Below are 23,004 nucleotides of genomic sequence, written 5' to 3' on the forward strand. Positions count from 1 at the left end.
TATGTGTGGTGGTCTGATTTTGTGAGTGGGCTGAAGCTTTAAGCAAGTAGAATCCTCACCCCCACACCTCCTCCAGTCTGACACAGTAATTTGATTGTGGATGGAGCGGGGATGGGCAGAGAGAGAGAGAGAGAGAGAGAGAGAGAGAGAGAGAGAGAGAGAGAGAGAGAGAGAGAGAGTGAGAGAGAGAGAGAGAGAGAGTTTATTGATGGGTACAGATAGAACATGGGAAAGGTACAAAGCAAGACAGAAGAGGAATGGAGGGGTGCTTGACCTGATGATGAGGGTCTTATCGGTACCATTTCATAATAGTTTTTCACCTGCTTTGTGTGTGAGTGTATGTGTGTGTGTGTGTGTGTGTGTGAAGTGGATGGATGGTGGAGGGGTTAGTGGGGTTTTCCACCTGCTGAAGGTTTCCTCTTTGTCAAAGATGCTTTTGTCCTCAGCCCCCATCTGCCATTTGTCAACTGCAGCTGTGTCACTCTTTCTTCATGCTTTTACTTACATCTTTCCCACTGTTATGCTTCATTCTTTTTTAAAATGATTGTTCTTCCGTCTTTTCCCACTTGGGAACTACCTGTATAACATGTATGGTGCTTTAGTCCTGTCAAACTTTGTCTCTTTTGTTGCAGTTTTGCTTTGCAGTGGTATTGACAGCCCCTGACTGATCCTCTGTAAATTATTCATCTGTCATTGACTTTTCAAACGCGCTGAAGAACTTCGACTAACAAAAACCGAAAGAAAGAAAATAAATTGCGCCCGGAACCACTACAGTGATGAATGATCAGCATCTAGGCTGCCTACCAGGCGCCAAGTCTTTCTGTAGGAGATTGAGAATGAGATGGAGGTGTATCAGGCGAGTGGTTCAGAGACTGTTTCAGTAGAAATGTTAGCTGAAACATCGAATTCTGTTGCCCAAAACTACGAAAATCCTTGGCCACATTTGACAAACTGTTTTTCATTTAAATTCAAGAGGGCCAGTAGTATCATCGTGCAATGTCAGATGTGCCTGCCAAAGGTGACTGAACTGGCAGCACTCAATAACGCCACATCTAATCTGCAGAAGCATGTTTTGGTAAGTATTTGTGCATTGGTAGTTCAAATAAAGTTTTCATGACTAATAGCAAATTGCCAATTAGCAAAACAACATGTTTCGTGGCATTTCTAATTTTTGTCTAGCACTAGCAACCCGTAGGACAACGTATGTAGGACACTGGCTAAATTAATTCACATACATCTAATGTCATGTGTGACATGTGTTATGTTGTTATTACATGTGTATACATTTGCATAGATGTTTATACATTTGTATACATTTTTCTTTAATTAAAAACAAAATAGTTTGGGATTTATGACCACTTGTCCTATTTTTACTACATGGGAGAGATCCCCCCGCCCCGTTTTACAGGTTTCTTTTTTATGTAACTAAGTAACTTTTACTTAAAGTACATTTTAAATTAACTACTTATTACTTGTACTTGAGTAATATTTCATCAAAGTATTGGTACTTTTACTTGAGTACAATATTTTAGCACTTTTTCCACCTCTGGTTTTTGGTGTATATATCGTTTCCACGCTGTAATCCTACATAGTCTTCCTTCCATTCCTCTTTCCATTTGTATCAAGGTGGTTTCACGTCACACAATCCCTGGCCGTTTCATCTCCTCCTCCTCTCCCTATCTTACTCCCTGTAGCCCTTATCCTCCTGTGCAGACACTTAGCTGGATAAAGCTGTCTCCCATATTTTCTCTTTATGGCAGGATTTACAGCAGCACCCCTTTATATCCCCCTTTTAGCACGCTTACGGTAGCTTCCGCTGTTACAGGGCCGTGCTCTTTGGAGAGCATAAGATTCACTTGCAACGGAAGGAAATCCTTGAAGGACCCTGCATGTCCATCCAGCCACAGTTTGAAAGGGTTAAATGTAATTAAAAAGATTGTAGGATTCATGCATAACTTTAAAAAGTCTTACTGCCTTGAACAGAAATTAAAAACAAGTTCAGGGTAGGTCATTTTGAAAATAGAGACAATATTGATTCTTAACTGGCTTTGTAACACACTGTTGTACATTTATGTTTTAAACAGCTGTCAAGTGAAGACCTCTTTATGACAGACTGTGATAGTCTATAAAACATTTGTCTGGAGCACACTGGATCTTGGCTGTGTGCTGCCCTTAAGTAGTTGGGAAAGTTAACCAGATGAACATTTGCCAAATCGACCAGTTTGTCTTCAGTTCATCTTGTAAAAATTCAGTTTGAAAACACTTGACATAAAGTATAAATCCCACCTTTGTGTGGCTTGTTAAAGCGTAACCAGGGCTTAATTTGAGCCGGAACACGCCGGAACATGTTCCGGCACCTCCGACGTTGGATCCGGAACGTTTTTTATATTGGATCCGGCATCTCCTGTGTCACTATGAAAAATGAATCGCCTAAATGAAAAAAATAAATTACTGTTTGTGTATGTTCAATGTTGTTATCTGTCTTGTTAGTCTTTATTCCCCATTGAAGTTCCACAAAAGTCTTGTGTTTGCATTTTCAATGCGTTTTGAGGTGAATTTTCAGGGTAAGATGGAGGGGGAAGAGGGACGGAGGGAGGGGAGGCACTTCAACAGCGCGGCGCTGCACTTCAAGTGACACAAGTGCTTGTGCTGGTTGAGATTGCTGATATAGCCTCATTTCACTCAGGGGAAAAATGTCAAAAAGACAACAAAGTTTGCTTAACTTTTTCAAATATGCTGGGCAGTCGGATCCCAAACAAGCAAAAATCATTTCTGCCGATCAAGAATGTGGAGACCATGGTGGGTTTTTTGTTTTAATTGTCCGATGGATAATTGCTGCTTGTGAAAACAATCGTTGCAGTGTATTTCTTTTTTTTTTACATTTCGCACTGATGCAGTGCACGTTCTGAAATAAAAATAAATATTGCCCTGTACACACAGCGTTGTTTAGGCCTTTTTAGTCAGAGTCAGAGAAGCTACGTAGGCCACGGATCCACCCCCCCTCTACGCTCCGGGACCTCCCACTTTACAAATTAAGCACTGAGCGTATCTCGTAAATGCAACCTAGGGTCTTTTTGTGAATGTATCCGAGTCAAACTTTTGTTTAAAAGCATATTTAGGACGGAAGCGCCACTTTTAAGATGTACCGTATTTTCGTTTTTCGGTCAAATGCCCTTTTGAATGGGAGTAATAGGGGCACTTTTATGCTAGCCTCAAAATAGCAATTTTTAAAACACTAAGAAGGCTCTTAAGACTTTGCTCCAAGTATCACCAGGGTCTCTACACATGAACTCCAGCGTTGAGAACATTGTTTGTGTACCCAGAGTTTACTAAAAAGAAAGGTTTTAACAACTCACCGTAGCTCTTGTTGTTTCTGGCTGCTACCACCTCGGCAGTCAAAACGAGTCGATATCAAAACAAGCAGCCACAGATTTAGTATATCCCTTATGTCCCTCGGTGTAGTTCATGTGTAGAGACCCTGGTGATACTTCGAGCAAAGTCTCATGTTGTGTCGAGCCTTCTTAATGTTTTAAAAATATCTATTTTGAGGCTAGCATAAAAGTGCCCCTATTACTCCCATTCAAAAGGCCATTTGACTGAAAAACGAAAATACGGTACATCTTAAAAGTGACGCTTCCGTCCTAAATATGCCTTTAAACTAAAGTTTGACTCGGGTACATTCACAAAAAGACCCTAGGTTGCATTTTGGCGAGAGTTACGCTTTAAAGATTGTTTCCCAATGAGGCGAAGAAATACTGCAATAGTAAACAGACTATGACAAGCCACACAAAAGGAAAATTTAGACTTTATTGGAGGTGTTTTCAAACAATATGTTTTACTTTAAAAAAGGACTTTAAGTATGAGAACTAAGTATTTGGTTTGATAAATTTACATCTGCTTAACTGCCCCACCTCTGTTAAACTGCAGCACACAGCCACTTCCCTGAGCTTTTCTATGGGAACTGAGGGCTAGGGGCTTCCCAATTATTTTCATTGGCCACATTTTTTATGTGATTGTCCTCACTTTCATTGGGCAAATAAATGCCTGCGCTTCTCATTTTTCCTAAGTGTCCTCTTATCCTTTGTGTCAGTAAGTTGTGGTATGCATTGCAGTCAGTGTTGGGCAAGTTACTTCCAAAATGTAATACATTATAGATTACTAGTTACTGTCATTTGAGAGTAATTAGTTATATTACAATATTACTGTCTCTGAATTGTAATGCGTTACACTACTTTTGCGTTACTTTTGAGTTACTTTCACCAAAATAACAGGGGAAGTTTGATTTGGCAGCTAGCTTGTGAATTTCACCACCTGATCAATAAAGTCTCGTCTTTATCCACTTTAATACATCATAGATTATTCATATTTTGTATAATTAATATAAATATGCAAAGTAACTAAAGCTATACAAAATAGATAAGTAAAAAGTATAATAGGCAAGTAGGAGAAAATGAAAATACTCAATTAAAAGTACGGCATTGTTTGTGCATTGTTTGTTTATAGCACTTCAATAAGAAATTCATGTTGTTTAGGTTAAAACACTCTAAAGGAAATGTTCAATTATAGAGTGATTAAAACTCACTATTAACATTATTTACAGTACTTGATTTACAGCTGATTTGTGAAAAGGTAGCCTACACAACCTTATTTAACAGTAATTTAGTTTTACTGCGAATCGTCACAGGAAGTGCTTTTATTTTGAAGTAGGCTACACGGAAGTTGTCTGTTGTGTAGCCTACTCTTGCTAGCTTACTGAGATGCAACATGTCCGTCAGGCTCAAGTTGTTCACTTTCTTGTTTGTAAAACTGCAACATATTGAACAGTAAATGGTCACAGTAAAAGACAAGCGTTTTTGGTCGTCATTCGAAGCCATTACACTACATGCATAGTTACTTAGGTAACTTAGTTAGGGGGAAGCAATGTTGTGCTGTCGGTGGGTTGATTTATTTTAGTCAAAGAAAGATGGCGCCTGTGTTTGGCTATGCGTCGGTCACCTCTCTGCTCTCTCATACATTTGTAATCTTCCTTGTGATTTTCCTTGTGTCAACCCTATCAACTACCAGTTATGTCTCCGCAATCATACAGTATGATCGGGCCGCGTTGCTCCGCATTAAGGCACATATGCAGGACTTTTGTATTACCCAGGACAGATTTTCTGAGTTTTTCCCTCCAAAACTGGAATGCCACGCGTCATCGCCGGAATACCTGTTGCTTACCCGGCGCCGCGGCAGGAGAAGGAAGCGGGGATTCAGGGCTGGGGTCCAAGTTTGGAGGAGAAAGTGGCGATCCAGAGCTCCTGGGAGTGAGCGGTGCCTGAGGCCGGTTCCGGTGTTGCACCGAAATCTGTGACCCGTCGTGATCTGTGTCCCTCCTGTTAAAAGCGTAGCGCCCCCTTCCGTGGTTAAGGTTAGGGACAGGGGTTTGGTTCAGGTTGAGGTAGGGGGACACCGATCTCGATGGGTCACAGATTTCGGTGTAACACTGGTCTGCGAGTCAGATCGGGACGCGGTCTGTGCGTCATCGCCTGTGTGGAACACCTCCGACCGGATCTTCCCCACCCGGCCTGTTTGCCACCGTGCGCCCCGCCAGCGTTCGACTGCAGCTGAACTGTTGACTATTATGGATTCTTTCAATTTTGTACAGCATGTTTCTGGCCCCACGCATAAAAAAGGCTACACGTTAGATTTGGTTTTCTCTTGTGGCCTAAACATTGATAAACTGAGTGTTGAAGAACTTCAAATTAGTGACCATTGTTGTATTTCTTTTAATTTGTCACTTACCATGATGCCTACTGTCTGTAATGTTGCAACACAAAAACGCATCATTAGTGAGTCAACACCTAGTGATTTCTCTGCCTCTTTTGACTCTCGCTCCTTTGTTGAATGTGATGATGTTGATTTATTTGTGCAAAGTTTCAACAACCACTGTCTGTTGGTTTTGGATATGGTAGCGCCTGTTAAAATGATTTCAGGGTCACAGAAAAAGGCCCTCCCATGGATAAATGATAACATTTGTAGTCTTAGGAGAAAATGTCGGAAGACAGAGCGTCTGTGGAAAGCCACTAAATTAGAGGTACACAGACTCCATTTAAAAGACATGATGCTGGATCTGAATGAATTGATAAAGCAGGCTCGCTCAGCTTATTTTTCTAATCTTGTGTCAGGAAATAAGAAAAATCCAAAAGTCTTGTTTGACACTATTGAAAATCTTACTACACCTTCGGCTCCTCTTGTGCCTGTGTACACGCATGAGGACTGTAACAACTTTTTGTCGTTTTTTTTGAACAAAGTACATGACATTAGGGCCAGTGTAAATTCTCCATTCATTAGTGTTTGTTCTACTGAGTTTTCACCGGTGTCGTCTTGGTCGTCCTTCACTCCTGTCAGCCTACAGGATGTGAAGACCATAACAGGAAATATGAAACCGTCTTCGAGCCCCACTGACATTGTCCCAACAACTCTATTGTTGAAAATGTTTGATATTGTCGGCCCCTGTGTGGAAAAAATAACATTTTACATCACTTACATCTGGCTCAGTCCCCAGCTACTTCAAACACGCTGTGGTAAACCCGATCCTTAAAAAGCCCAATCTTGACCCTTCAGAACCTAAAAACTACAGGCCCATATCTAAACTTCCATTTATCTCCAAAATTTTGGAAAAAGTAGTGGCATGCCAGCTGACCACCTTCATGGAGCAGCACAACTTGTTTGATACTTTTCAGTCTGGTTTTCGAAAATTACACTCCACTGGAACAGCCCTTATCAAAGTCTCTAGTGATGTGATGATGGCAGCAGACTCTGGCCGTTACACTGTACTTGTACTTCTTGATTTGACTTCTGCTTTTGACACTGTGGATCACAGTATACTGATCAATCGGCTTCAGAATGAGATGGGACTATCAGGATCTGTCCTTCAGTGGTTCTCTTCCTATATTCATGACCGAACCTTTAATGTTGCTGTAAACAATGTACAGTCTGTACAGTACCAATTTGTTCTGCGGAGTGGCACAAGGGTCAGTTTTAGGTCCTATTTTGTTTTTACTGTATATTTTGCCACTTGGTCAAATTATTGGTTGTTTCAAGGATGTATCATATCATTTCTATGCCGACGATGTCCAGTTGTATTGTTCTTTTAATGATGCTGAGTTCCATCGTTTGTCTCTGTTCCTAGAGTGTGTGTCCTCCATCAAAGACTGGCTGGCCACTAACTACCTGCAGATAAATTCAAACAAGACTGAAACGCTGATCTTTGCTCCAGACCATAAGATCCCGCTGATCAAACAGCACCTTGGCTCTCTGGGCCCCTCTGTCAAATCCAGCCTCAGAAACCTGGGGGTTGTGTTTGACCAGGCCATGTCTTTGGAGACACACTCAAAACAGCTTGTCCGAAATTGCTTTTATCATCTTAGGAACATCTCTAAAATTCGCAAAATGTTGTCAAAGAAGGATCTGGAAATGATAATTCACGCTTTCATATCAACAAGACTTGACTACTGCAACTCTGTTTTTACCTGTCTGAATAAGTCTGCACTGAACAAACTGAAAATTGTTCAAAATTGTGCTGCTAGACTTTTAACAGATGCCCCTCGAAGGTCTCATATCACTCCAGTCTTGTCGGCTCTCCATTGGCTCCCTGTAAAATTCAGGATTGATTTTAAGATTTTAGTGCTGACTTTCAGAGCCTTAAACGGTCAGGCCCCACAGTACATCCTGGACCTTTTGAAGCCGTATTTCTCTGGCCGGACTCTTCGGTCTTCTGGCCAGAACTTGCTTGTAGTCCCTAAGACTCGTTATAAGACCCGAGGGGACCTCTCTTTTCAGTCTGTTGCTCCCAGACTGTGGAACGCCCTGCCCCTGTCCATGCGTCTGGCAGACTCTGTTGTCTCTTTTAAAAAGGATCTGAAAACATGTTTATTTAGGAAAGCCTTTGGTTGATGGGTTTTCACTAGTGTCACTTTAATTTTACATATGTATATACATTTTATATTGTTTGTTTTACCTATTCTTTTGTACAGCACTTTGTGATTTTATCTGTGAAAAGCACTTTATAAATAAATTTTACTTACTTTACTTACTTACTTACTTACTTACTTACTTACTTACTCTCCACGGCTGATAAAATGCAATGATATTTACGTGTAGCAAGCCTCAACATTAATTCCCGACATGTTTATATCTGTCAGCCGCTGACGTACCGTCACCTGTTGGGACATACATGCTGTCCGTACCGTCTCTGGTTCCGGCTCTGACCACGGGAACAGAAACAGGACAGCTCACTTCAACGCAGCGTAATAACTCCTGAAAATAATATCCATCTCGCAAATGTATCTGTCTCTGCAGTCATCGCAACCATCGAATACAGCGACAGGAAAATAATAGGGCTTTTTTTTCCCTGTGAAGAAATGTGTCGCGGTGTTGGTGAATTCTTAAAAAAAACAATGCACCACTAAATGTTACGTTAAAATGCGTTGTAACTCGCGTTACTGAGATTGTAACGAGTATAATATTACCGAAATTTAATTAGTAATGCGTTATATTACTATGTTACAGCAAAAAGGAATACATTACTGTAACTGCGTTACTTTTGTAACGCGTTACTCCCAACACTGATTGCAGTACATGAGCATAATGTGCTGTCATTCATACAGGATAAACTAGTGTGTGTTATTTCATTCCTGCAGTGCAGTGTCTTTGAATGTGACAGGATGAAAAGAAAATGTGAATTCCTCAGACAGATTGTCCAAATTTCTAACATTCAGGATATAATGATTTGTTTTTGTGTTAGCAGCAGTGTTGGTGAGATATAATGGAAGGCCTATTACTTTATACGTGACTGTGCTTGTATGTGTGTATTTGACTGTGTGAGTGAGTAAGGGAAAGAGAGAGTGAGAGAGAACGAGGGCGACTTTCACAAACTGAATTATTGATTTGAAAGCAGGGGTGAGATTTCGGACGAGAGAGATTGAGAGATGGAGTCGTCAAGAGAAAGGGGGATAAAAAGACAAAAAGAGAGGGGGATGGGCTCGAGATTGACTACAGAATAATTCTGATGATACTGAGGGAGTAAGTTATACATGCAGGGGGTGAGCTGATGATGGGGAGTGTACACGCTTGACCTTACACCCCCCCTGCCCATCCAAGATTGATGTTTTTAGTCAGAGCTCACAGATGTTGGTAGCATAACTCTGGCATAGGGAATGATGGTAATTGATTGATATGCGACGATGAGGGTCATATCCTGTACAGAGGACAGCAGGACTGTTACTGACAGAATTACTTTGGCTCTCTCTTTCATCCCTTCCTCTGTCTCCATCAGTCACCTCCACCAACTGTGGCTGAAACTACATAAAGTGTATGCTTTAATGTTCGTATACTGTATGTTCAAACAGTATGCTTTACTTTTGCAAGAGACAATTTTTGTTGAGTTGCACAAGTGTAAACGTCCCCAAATCAGATAAAAACCATGATGGAGTTGCTAACGTTACTCTGGACACTAGCACCCTGGTTCCCAAGGGGTCAATGTTCCAGTCCCCAGGTGTTTTTGTAACAAAAGCTGTAACCCCAAGTAATAATATAGTTAGCTTGCTTTTGAAAATAATGCAAGGTTACTACTGTAGGTAGTAAGCCAGTTATGTTATCATTTGCAGCTTATGTTAGAGCAGCTAATTACCAATTCTTGTCTAACATACACACACACACACACACACACACACACACACACACACACACACACACACACACACACACCACACACACACACATGCTGTAGAGTAACTGCTGTTGTGAACAGATACAGACCTGACAAACAGTGTTGAGCTGCTGTGAGCAGTAGGGATCTGAGCCAGTGCCACACTCAATAATATTCTGTGTTCACACAGAAAAGGCTTCCCTTGGCGTTATTACATAATTATAGCTTCTTCATCTCTTCACAAACCACTTCACTTGAGTGTGGCTGCATTTTTTAACCAGACCAAAACTGAAATGCTAAAGAATGTAACTCTTCCAGGAGTGCCTTGCAGTTGCTAAAAGATAGTTGTTACATAATAACAATATGCTAATTAAGTGTATTGGTCATAGGTGTTGTTAGCAGTCAGCAGTTTCTAACGTTAGATAAGTCAAAGATTCTGAACTGGATTAGTGAGCGATTGGAGTTGAGTGTGAGCTTGGACCCGTGCTGAATTCAAGGTCAGACAGACCCCCATTGTGTGCTGCTGTTCAGATGCTTTTCTGAACTGTTTCTCCAGGTCTGACTCCGAACTGTGAGTGTGTGTGTGGGACCACTGTGGGATTTAAAGTCTTACCTATGATCTGAGTCTGCAAAAGGTAAAGTGTGGTAAAAGGGGTAATACATAAGGATTTTGCCAAATAAATCTTTTGTTATTTATATATTTTGGTATAAGCCAATTCAGTTTTGCACATTGTTTCAGGGAATTCATTGATTTACTAATTTTTTTAAAGATCATTTTGTTTAATATTACTCAAAGGCAGTGTTGCCACAGTTACTTTACAGATTACTTGATTTTAAAAGTAATTTAGTTACTTTACAGATTACTTGATTTTAAAAGTAACTAAGTTAGATTACAAGTTACTTTATTAGTTACATTCAGCAGCTGCTGACAACACCCCCACAGCCTCAACATAAAAATGACAACCGGTTTACTGTGAGGCAGCTCGGCATTGCCAGTAGTAGGGATCTTGTTTATTATCGCACGAAACGAAGGCGAGTCAACCGTGTTTAAGGGCAGCATTTCTTCTACAACATACTGCCCGACCAACTTCTTCAACTCTCCCCCACTTACTGGTTTTGCACCGAAGTCCAGCTTTTGTTGTTTGGGTGGTGGGGGACCTTCTGCTCTCTGCTTCGCACCACCTGGTGGGACTTGCTCTGTAAGTTTGACTGCAGTGCTGCGACTCCAAATGTTTCTTCAAATTTGACGTAGTGTTTTTGTAGCTAGATAGCACTTTGTCGCCACCAGCACAGAGTGTACAATGAACCTTAATATTGCCATCTTTAGCTGACACAAGCTCAAAATAGTGACTGTATTTCCAGCTAGAAAACGCACATCTCTCTCCTCCCTCCATTGTTGTTTACGTTTGTGTCGCTGCGTGGTACACGTGACCTGTCCACATGCTGAAAACGTGACTTGTCGTCGCATACGTGACTTCACTCCCCGAGATGCAAGAAGAAAGTAAAAACAATATATATTTTTACTAAGGAAAATGACAAAAATAGTAACGCACAGTGACTTGGATAAGTAACTTTAATCTGATTACTGGTTTGGAAATAGTAACGCGTTAGATTACTCGTTACTGAAAAAAGTGGTCAGATTAGAGTAACGCGTTACAAGTAAGGCGTTACCCGGCATCACTGCTCAAAGGTTATAATTTGTTATTTTAAAGGGGTCTAAGTTGTGTTATTTGTGTTTTTTTTCTTCTTTCAACTGAAAGGTTAAATACTTCATATTATTTGTACATTCCAGAAAGCAGTCAGTAAACTGCTATTTCCTTTAATTCCAAAGGGGTCTGTTATTTCAAATATAGTAGAGGGTATTATAAGTTTCACCCAACACAGGTAAACCTTTGTGGTAGCTAGCTTAGGAAACCAAAATCAAACACCCTGTTATTCCAGTCTAAAGTTAGTTAGCAAGTTAGGCATAATATATTGTGTTGGGGTGCTACATGTGTTTATAATAAAGCACATGTAGGAAGTGGTAGCCTTACGTACTTTAGCTTACCGCTCTAAATGAATCATGTGGAACAGAAAACTGTATCCAATCAGTGATGTTTGGCCAGTACCCAATCTGCCTAATGAGGTTGGTATTAGTGCCCAAACATTCAAAACTCTTTTCCACTCCCTGCTTGGATTTCTGTGTCTCAATGCCTCTATCTTCCTCTGTATGTCTGTCACTCTTGAAGCTGCATGGACAGTAGCACAGTGCAACAGTAGAAAAGTGTAGTACATGATGCTTTTACAAGTCTTTGCTTATGATACTTCAACCCCATTTATGTTTGTTAGTGGACATGTGTCAGTGTGATCTGGGCCTGTGTGGTGTGTGTGTCTCTGTGTGTAGCATTGTGTTCTTGGGGCTCAGTGTAATCACAGCTCTAATCTGTCTGTGTGTGGGTGACATTAAAGTTCTCATTAGCACTGTAACTCAGCACCATGTCACTGTGAAGACACCAACGACACATCCACTGCAGCAAAATCTACCCACCATGTCTGTGTGTGAGTATGTCTACAGTATGTGTTTATGTGTGTGTTTATTTGTGTGTGTGTGTGTGAGAGAGAGAGAGAGAGAGAGAGAGAGAGAGAGAGAGAGAGAGAGAGAGAAAAGCTTCTTAAGTTAACAGTTCAAATGATTTCTTGCACCCATTCTCCTCATTTTCTTTTCTTAGTCGTTGTTAATGTGCTGTCGATTTCATTACTCATGTAGGCAAAATTAGTACATGAGTGCTTCGTTTAATAGCATGCACTATTAAAAAGTTGGGGAATAATAAGTAATGTCACGTGATTTACCGGATGAGATGAATCATTTTTTGCTGCACCACATTTTCATTAAATAACTTAACAGCTCTCTTTATAGATACACTATTTGATGTAGCTTATGCTGAAGTAAAGCAGGAAGAATGAGAAAGAAGAGGTGAAAAGAAGGAATAGTTGGAAAGAAGGAAAAGATAGGTTGCCATGGTGACAGGAAATGGACTGGAATTGAGTGAAAGATGTGATGTAGACCGGTTTACTCACAACAATACAAAGTCTACCACTGCTATCATAACCAGAAATACTGGTTGTGCAGCTCTATACATTTCCTTTCTCTTGCCCCCTGTTTCCATCCCTTGACCCACCTCTGAATGCTGCTTGAATAAACTGGCTTATTAGGCTGTGAGCAGTCTGCACCAAGTTAGTCTGAGTTGTTTGCAGCAAGCATATTAATTAAAAGAACCAGCGTGTGTGAGAGAAGTGGGTCAGGGGAGAATATGGGTGTCTGCACTCAGGCCAGTTCTGTCTGATTTCACACATCCCAGCTAATCAGCCTCTAACACTTAGCATCCTAGCTTTCTCTAGAATGCTAATGCACAAGCAAGCTACCCTACTAGTTGTTCTTGGGGGAGAGGATAATGCTAACATGTTAACACAGAACTAATTGTCTTTGTTATGCACATATATCCTTTAGAGGATATTTTGGTGTTATAAGGCAATTCAGCTTGGCCTCGCTACCGTAAGTGTTGCACTGGGAAACTGATTCACAGCTGGTCTTTCTTAGGATGTAGTGCAGCCTGGTTTCTCTGTTGTTTGTTGCAGCTTTGAAATAGACTACATGTTCTGGGTTAGGATGGTTTTCCCTGAATGAATGTTTTTTTCTTCTGTAAAAAGGCAGGTTTAGTGAAAATGCCAGCAAAAAGTGAAAGCAAGGAGGAGTGGAGAGAGTGATAGCAGATCCATCAGACTTGTCTCTTGTGTCCTTGGTGACGCAGATCTGCAGTTGTTCTGCAGTAGGAACAACAGAGAGGGTGAGAGAGACAGAGAGAAAGAAAGAGAGCACATTTCGAGGGTCAGGGGCTGAGACAAACACTGAAACACCACCAGCACCTGCAGTGGGACTGCTACAGTACTTCATTTTTGTCTGGAGTAAATGGGGTCTCTGATTTGCATTATGCGGGGGGGATGAAAGCCCAGGGCTGCAGTTTTGGAGTTGAGTTTAGAGTGTTTTGGCAGAGATTAAAGAAAGAGTGCAGAACGCTGAAGTTTAACAGATAAAGACAACTCCTAATATTTTGGGCTGTGTATGACTCAACTGCCTATGAAACAAAAACAACATTATACAGTCACCAAATGGAAAGAGATCTCATAACAGGCAGCTTAACAATATGCAATAGTAGTATTCTCCTGTTTAAGAGGTAAATGAATGAGCAAGCAGTTTCACTTAGTTATGCAGAGTTAGCTTGATGACAGATACAGTGTTTTTTTACTATGCTTACCTGCTGAGTGGTGCTCTTGTAAGAGCAGCATAATACAACTTTAGCCATGTATACAGTTTCACTTGAATACACAGCTCAAGCTCAATATTTCTGCCAACACTGTTTGCCATACTTTACATTTAACTGGACTTACCACGTTTACTGCACAAAGGAAAAATAGCTAAAACAGAAATACAGAATCTCTATAATATAATGTATTCATATGAATTGTATTAGCGGTTGACAATACCACACAATTTGGTTTCGATCTGATTCCAAGTAATATCAGGGCCAGGATCACCGATATTGGTACTTTTTTATTGTTAAAAGCAGCTAATGCGCTAATATGTAAGAGAGAGAAATGTGTCATGATTCACTAGGTTAATGCATTATTAATTGGCTCCGTCTGAATAAACTTTAATTATTACAAAATAATTTGACAATCATGCGGTTTCGTATGACTATTCTCCGTTAATTACTTAATCACATGCACGTTTAAAGGTCCCATGGCATGAAAATTTCACTTTATGAGGTTTTTTAACATTACAGTTTTTTCCAACTGTTTACACATGTTTTCAAAACTATGTCTCCTTTTTTCAAAACTCTACACACAATTCCCAAAACGGCACACACAAAATGCAAAATGCCTCACATCTCCTTCAAAATGGAATTTTATGCACAAACAAAGTCTGATTGATTTGTAATGCTGAAATAGTCCTTAGATAGTTGCATGCAGTATGGACGCCATTGTAAAGCTACTCAAGATGGGCTTTTCTCATGGTCAATCTGTGGTTGGTCACGTGATGAATAAGTGTGGCCCTGATCTCATCAGAGATGGCTCTCCTTCCTCTTCTTCCCTCCTCCTCCTCCTCCTCCTCCTCCCCGTTGTCGTCCCCTGTATGTCCCTCCTCCTCCCCTTGCTCTCTGTCTATTGTTGGCATCCATTGTTCAAAACAGGTAATCTGACCTTTGACCTCTGTATAGGCCTATACTAAAGCAGTAATTGGTTAGTGTTCAGTTATGACATAATGTGTTTGCACATGTGAGGAGTGTGTGTATGCCCTGGTAAATAAGTGTAGCATTTTGATTGGTTGTGTTTAGAAAAAGAAAGCAAGTCATTTCCTGTTAGATTTTTGTGTCTTATGTAGAGAATTGTGTGTAGTGTTTTGAAAAAAAGTGTTTCATGCAATTGAAAACTGAGTGAAAGGCTGAGAAATAGCTTATGGTGTTGGAGATTTGCTGTGTAATTGTGCACTTTGAGTGAGAGGTTTCAAAAATCGTGTGACATGAAAAGATTTTGTGTGTAAGCAGTTGGAAAAAACTGTAAGACATTACAAGACACAAGTAAAAGGGAAGTCCTCATTGAGCCTGTGGGGATTTTATTATTAGAATTGTATTTTAAAAATCTGTTTAAATTCCGGTTTTGGTAATTTACATCAACACAGATGTGTCAGAGATTTCTTCGATGGTATAAAATGATAGTGCTGAAGCTGGGTGCTTGAATATGTCTTGCAAAAGAAGCTTTAGTCTGGTTGACAAACAATTTCTCTCTAGCTGCTAGGCCACCTAGGCCCTAATCCCTCCAATAATGTAAATGGAGTGCTATCTGTTAAGCTGAATTCACAAACACACAAACATGCTACAGTATGGAGCAGTACAGGAAGACTCAGATTCAGTTAGTACCTAAAATATGTATAACAATATGTAATAACATTATCCACCAAAAAAGAATAAGACAAGGCGCAGAAATGGTAAAAAGACATGACTTGTGCAGTTGTTTGAATACCCTTCAGCCTGGATGGTCATTGGTTGGTAGGAGGTTGCAGGAAATTCCGCTGGATGCATGTATTTACCGCTTCCTTCCACTTTCTTTGTGTTGGAATTTTAAATTTGGTGGATTTATGAGGACTATAGTTTTCTCTATTTTGCAGCGGCTCTCTGCGGAGTTTAGCACCGCCCATGATGATTCTGATTGGTTTAAAGAAATGCCATTGAACCAGAGCAGGTTTTCCTCCCATCCCTGAAGGCTATGTGGAGGAGCCAGACCCTCCTTCAGAGCGCTTTGGAGGAGGGTCTGGCAAAGCGAGACTACAGAGCCCTTGAACATAATGCTCAGTGAGTTTTTTAATTAATGAGAAGCCTAGACCTTGTGCGATGAGGAAATTAGAATGATAATTATCTTCCTTCCTGAACTCACACTAAACGCTACATTAAGTGAGTGTGTTAATTAGGTACATAGGTAAGTTGTATAAAGTAGTCATGAAAGCAGTGACACGCACTCAAAAAAGGACCACCCAAAAATCTCCAGCCAACATGTAATTAATTATAACGCACACAAAATTATTATTGCAGGTGTAAGTGTGTAGGCAATAGATAACATTGCTCCAAGCATAACCGGTCTTAACATAGAAGCATAGGTAGGTGGTTGCTTGGGGACCAGCGGTCGTAGTAGGGGGCCCCCCAACCAACCTCAAAAAGAAAAAAAGAAAAAGAAAAGAAAAATCCCTTATCATCATGAATGCTTCAAAAGCATGGTACATTTTATTAATATTCTTAAGAACTATGTTGAAATGTTGAAGTAGTAGTTAAAATGTCCAGTTCATGGTTATATGTCCCTACACATACACCCCCTACTTTCACAATGAAATGGACTAGTCCGTAACGGTGCGTGGCGCGAAAGATAAACACAGTGACAGGAGGACTGGGACAGGGTGGGAAATTAACTTTTTCATCAAAAATGTAATTCAAATGTATAAAAGAAAGTGCACTAGCATATTTAGAATTGCTTCAATACATAATTTTTTATTATTAATACATATTTTATTAATATAGGCAAATAAAAAGTGAGGTGACCGAGACCATGGTAAAATTGTGTTTTGGTCAGTTTGGTCATATTCTGATCGTTAACATAACATGAAGAGAATATCGGTTGAACCAAAGTTCTGCACTGACTATCTATGATTATCTTTGAAGCAGCAGCTTACGAGGATGCCCTGAACGCAGCACGAGTCCTGTTCCTGTAGAGACTCCGGTCCCGTTCTTACACCGACTCAGACTCCATGAGTGTGTCCAAGTGCCCTGGCCGAAAACTCTCACGTTGCAACTCTGTGTGTGCGAAAAGTGAAGTGTGTGTGTGCGTGTGAGAGTGTGTTGACCCTCCGAAAGAAGATGGCAGACTACCGGGACGACACCGGAGCTCGAGCCCTGCTCGCTTTACAGTCGGCACCATGCACTCCTGTGCGCGTCGCTGTGACCTCGCACTCCTATCGCCAGCCCTCGCTCGCCCTCTTGGGTCCTCTGATGATGGAAAATTGATGACTTTGAAAAAGTACCCGCCGTTGGCTGGTGGCGGGTGCTAATTTCCCACCCTGACTGGGAAGTACACAAACAGAGACGAAGCAAGACAAGTCTAAATGCGAAAATGAAACAAAGTTACCCAAGCTCAAGGCTCAAATAAAAGAAAAGACACCAAAAGGTATTTGGCAACGCTGCCAAAGATGACAAACTTTTTTACTACGGCTACTGTTGGGGATACAGACAGGAACAACAACGTCCAAAGTGTTGAACATGCCGCAGCAGCTAGCTGTGAAGTGGTGCTAGGTGAGGATAACGTTAACCAAGACAATGAAGAGCATCATGTTGGTTTGAAGATCTGTGAGAAGACGTCAACAAGTAGGATTCTATGTGTCAGAAGTGTGTGATGTGGAGAACAATCTCTCTTTTCTCACTCATCAACATGACATCATGACTTTGCGTAAACATACACGCTCACTTTCTTAAGCCAAGTGGCGTGTTATCTGTATGCATTTTGAGCTATCCACGTGTATGTCTATGCTGTATACAGCGGACGTAAACATACACGCCACTTTCTACAAGTGACGTGTTATTGCGTAAACATACACGCCACTTTTTAAAGTCAAGTGGCGTGTTATCTGCTACCGACAGTTGAGTTTAGGAAACGTGACATGCGGGTTGTGTTTAGGAAAAGAAGAAACACGAAGGAAACGTGACACACGGGACACGATCCCCGGTCTCCTGTGTGAAAGTCTTGTGTTTTACCCATCCTCCATCCCAACCAACCTCCATACGCGGATTTTTGCCCTTTCATAATACTCGCTATGGCGTAAATTCACACGCAATCGCAAGGTAATGTAAGTCAATGGAGGCCAAACGGCGTTGGTAAACACGCTAAAAAGCGAGTATGCGTCTTAATAACATGCCAATAATGGCATACGAATTGGCATGCCATACATACGCCACTTCATGAGATCAGTCTGCTCTCATAAACTCACTCACTCACCCACTCTCTTTCTCTCTCTCACACAGACTCTCTCTCTCTCTCTCTTTCTCACACACTCACACACACACGCACACACACACACACACACACACACACACACACACACACACACACACACACACACACACACACACACACACACACTTTCTGTCATACCCTGTATCCTGTACATGGGTCTGCTTATGCAATGGCAATTGCAACTTCAGCCCTCTCTCCCTCACACACACACACACACACACACACACACACACACACACACACACACACACACACACACACACACACACACACACACACACACACACAAGCATAAGCATGTCATGTTTGTCTAGTTATCTGAATTTCTAAAACTGTCTTGGAGCATGATTTCTAACTGTATTGTGACACTATTGTGGCTAATCTACTTTTTTAATGCATATGTACTCATGTAAACCTGACAGTCATTTCCATGGTGCTACATTTACAAAACTATGTTTCTGCCTGCAGCTGCAGAGCTACCGTATGTTTCCAACTATATTTGTTTGCTTTGTGGTAAAGAACTTTTACTTCTAACACAGGACCATGATGGGATTCCTCGCTGGTTTACGGACCATGTTTAGAGCATGTTAAATTGCCATTGGGGTGTTGTCCAGTCATAACAGATAGAAACATAGGCCACTTAGTCTTGTGGAGAAATAATGTTTGTTACTATTGAACCATTGAGTCATTTTTCATTTTTTACCTGTTGTGTTGATAGTGAATGAATTCAGAATCAAGAGAGTAAACATCTGTCACAGGCTCTCTATGTGGCGCTTGTATTACTAAAGTAGTGGAGAAAGAAGTACAAAATGCTTTATTCCCTTGATGAATGGATTTGGTAAAGGCCTAGAAAGACCATTTAGAATTTTTTTTTACATTAAAAGTTGATGAAAATGATATCAAACATACTGAATGTGAGTGTTCAACCAAATGCCCTTGTATTGCAGGATTAAGTGTTCCATCTTGAATGCATTAACCTTTATTAATTAGGCAAAAGTTTTCAGTGGTCCATTTATAGAACCATACACCATACACATATGGCTGGTTACAATTTTAAACAGGCAGAGAGAAAGCACTCATACTTGTACTTACACTAGAAGTATTATAACTTCATAAACAAAAACCATGCCTCACTCTAATAATATTTTCTATGCCTACTTACAGTATACTGTATACTATAGGCGTGTCTAAGCCCTTTCTCTCCATTTTGTCTCATGTCTCACAACTCCAAACACCTTCTTTGCTCACTGTCCTCGCTCCCTCTTATTACAACAGCCAAAGGGGGGGATGATGAAGCTATGAAGCCTCATTGGCCCGTTATTGATCCCCATTCAATACTCAATTCAATCGATCCCTCTTATCCCTTCATCCCATTATCAACTTGCACCCACACACACACACACACACCTCAACTGTTATTCCAATAAACTAATTTGCATACGTAGCTTACATGGCCTAGTGTTTGTTAATGAAAGTAAAATGTAAGGTCAGACGTGTAAATAGACTGGAGCGCACTTATTGGTTTATAATGTTTGATAGTGAAAACAGACAAACATTAATGATGTTTTCTGTCCTTGACCTGAGAAGCACTTCATTCAGCTGCACATTTCTGGAAGAGGTGCAAAGGATGTTATGTAAAATGGAAAATATTTGCAGGGTAGCAAAGTTCCAAAAGATGCCTACCATTTTTTTTTAGTCAAGTTAAAACATGCAAATAATCTTTGAAGAATACTACATGTGTTATGTGAATTTACAGTTTTACTAAACAGGCAATATTAAGTAAGTGATACAATTTAGTGGTGGTAGTATCAATACCAATAAAAGTTTTGTTTTGAGTAGCAACACTAGCGCCAATAGGATCAATACAAAACAATAGCATCCATCACACATTAGATCACATGAAATATGAACCATGAACAGTCTTCTTAGTGCTGCAGTATTTGCATCTCTGCTGCTGTGTGCATGCAGAGAATTCACATAATGAACATTTGTTATTTGCCGTTGAAACATGTAGCATTTAAAGTTCCTATGACATGGTGCTCTTTGGATGCTTTTATATAGGCCTTAGTGGTCCCCTAACACTGTATCTGCAGTCTCTTTCCCGAAATTCAGCCTTGGTGCAGAATTACAGCCACTACGAGCCAGTCCCACAATGAGCTTTCCTTAGGATGTGCCATTTCTGCGTCTGTAGCTTTAAATGCTAGGAGAGAGGGGGGGGCAAGGTAGAGGGTGGGGGTGTGGCCTTGACCAACTGCCATGCTTCGCTCTCTCTCTCATGGGCGGGCCAAATTCTCTGGGCAGGCAAAGCAGAGAAAGGGGAGATAACCTTTCCCCTTATGACCTCATAAGGAGGGGATTCCAGGTCGGCCCATCTGAGCTTTCATTTTCTCAAAGGCAGAACAGGATACCCAGAGCTCGGTTTACACCCATCGCCATTTCTAGCCACTGGGGGACCATAGGCAGGCTGGGGGAACTCATATTACAGTTTTTTTTCAAATGCTTACACACAAAATCTTTTCATGTCACACGATTTTTGAAACCTCTCACTCAAAGTGCAAAACTACACAGCAAATCTCCAACACCATAAGCTATTTCTCAGCCTTTCACTCAGTTTTCAATTGCATAAAACACTTTTTTCAAAACACTACACACAATTCTCTACATAAGACACAAAACTCTAACAGGAAGTGACTTGCTTTCCTTTTCTAAACACAACCAATCAAAATGCTACACTTATTTACCAGGGCACACACACACACTCCTCACATGTGCAAACACATTATGTCATAACTGAACACTAACCAATTACTGCTTTAGTATAGGCCTATACAGAGGTCAAAGGTCAGATTACCTGTTTTGAACAATGGATGCCAACAATAGACAGAGAGCAAGGGGAGGAGGAGGGACATACAGGGGACGACAACGGGGAGGAGGAGGAGGAGGAGGAGGAGGAGGGAAGAAGAGGAAGGAGAGCCATCTCTGTTGAGATCAGGGCCACACTTATGCCCATCTTGAGTAGCTTTACAGTGGCGTCCATACTGCATGCAACTATCTAAGGACTTTTTCAGCATTACAAATCAATTAGACTTTGTTTGTACATACAATTCCCCCCCCACCACCACCACCCCCCCGCCACGACACACACACACACACACACACACACACACACACACACACACACACACACACACACACACACACACACACACACATATTCTTTATTCTAAAAAGGACACCTTTGGTTTACATATGTTTGTAGTTTGTTTTCTTGTTTTATGCTACTTAACACTGTGCTACTCTTACAAACGCGATGTTTTGTCCAATAAATATTTTCTGTTTTACTGTAACATTACATTGTTGTTTACAGTGCACTTTTCAATCACTCTCAGCAGATTACTTTCACTCTACAACATTGTAAATGTAGATATAGCCTAAGCCTGTGAAAGACAAATGAGCTTTAGATTTAGAACAACAGTGTGTACATGGTATATCCAAAAATGTACTATTATGAAAAAAGTGTTTGCCATTTGATGCAAATGCTTCATTTTGAGATGTGTTTATGGTACTTTGAATGCAGTGTTTCATTTTGAAGGAGATGTGAGGCATTTTGCATTGTGTGTGTGCAGTTCTGGGAATTGTGTGTAGAGTTTTGAAAAAAGGAGACATAGTTTTGAAAACGTGTGTAAGCAGTTGGAAAAAACTCTAACAGAACAAAAGTAAGATACAGTACTGTAGTTAACAACAAACATTTTGTGTGTGCACAGTGTGTGTTTGTATGTGTGTGATACAGCTAAGACAGATTTTAAGGAACAGTTATTTTTATTGAATCCCTCCAGACCCGCTCCTTTATACTCTTGACCCTGTATTTCACCATGAGTCATGCAGCTCAGAACACACCTTTTTTTTCCAACTTGCGTGAATGTGCTTCATATCAATTTGCATTACCTTAAGTGAACAGTCGTCAGCCTCATATTGTATGTGGACTCTGAACACTGCTTTGGTTTACTTTTAACTGTAGTTTAAAAGTAGTTCACTTTGAGACTCCAACTATTAACTAGGAGTTATGATACAAAAACAAACAATGCGAATCAATGTCATAGGGTGCTTTTGAGTGAAGGAAAGAAATATAAAAACTATTTTTTACATGGCGTATCTGCATGTAGGAGATACAGGACACCCAACAAGGTTTGAGCAGCTTATTGAACTGTTAGATGCTAGTGAGACAATAATAGGAACTTCAGTCTTGAGAGTCATGACATGATTTAAACCATAGATAAAAACAAATTGCAGGTAAAAGTTGAGAAAAAGGGTTTCTTCTGTGTAGCAATTACTTCAAATGCTGGGGGAAACCAAACTACACAGTTCTATTGTTTATAATAGAGCTCAAAGTAACAGGTAGTGTTTCAACCACTGACAGTTGCAACACTGTTCTGAGAATGGTGCTAATGTCTTTTATGATAATAGCCCAAGAATGCAGGGTCCATATGAAATTCAACCATTTTCTGTCTCTTCAACAATAACATGTCTACCTGGACATATCAGAGACAGGACTTGCAAAGCTTTTAGCAGATCATAAATTTGGTTTTAATGTATGTAAGCCTGTTCCAGAGAATATTTCAGAGCAACTATACAAATACTGCATCTGTTGTTATTAGCTTAAATGTCATACTCTTCTGCAGTGTAGAGATTTCTGTGAAAGATATTAGAGCAGCTGTTGTGACACATCA

The 23,004-nt window shown here is 40.5% G+C and overlaps 1 protein-coding gene and 2 long non-coding RNA genes across 3 annotated transcripts in view; 1 reads left to right on the forward strand and 2 right to left on the reverse strand.

The window, feature by feature from the left end:
• LOC116046951 (transmembrane protein FAM155A) overlaps positions 1-23,004 on the forward strand; it is a 111,927-nt gene that overhangs the window by 12,022 nt on the left and 76,901 nt on the right. The gene's annotated exons all lie outside the window — the stretch shown is intronic.
• On the reverse strand, positions 6,526-22,302 carry LOC116047120. The gene is made up of 3 exons (XR_004104329.2): positions 22,291-22,302; positions 20,196-20,198; positions 6,526-6,677 (listed from the first exon to the last, which is right to left on the reverse strand). It is a non-coding gene; the product is annotated as an uncharacterized LOC116047120 (long non-coding RNA).
• Positions 16,580-17,418, reverse strand: LOC116047140. The gene is made up of 2 exons (XR_004104338.2): positions 17,333-17,418; positions 16,580-16,660 (listed from the first exon to the last, which is right to left on the reverse strand). It is a non-coding gene; the product is annotated as an uncharacterized LOC116047140 (long non-coding RNA).

The sequence above is a fragment of the Sander lucioperca genome, chromosome 8 (genome assembly GCF_008315115.2).
Source record: "Sander lucioperca isolate FBNREF2018 chromosome 8, SLUC_FBN_1.2, whole genome shotgun sequence".
Classification (NCBI taxonomy): Eukaryota; Metazoa; Chordata; class Actinopteri; order Perciformes; family Percidae; genus Sander; species Sander lucioperca.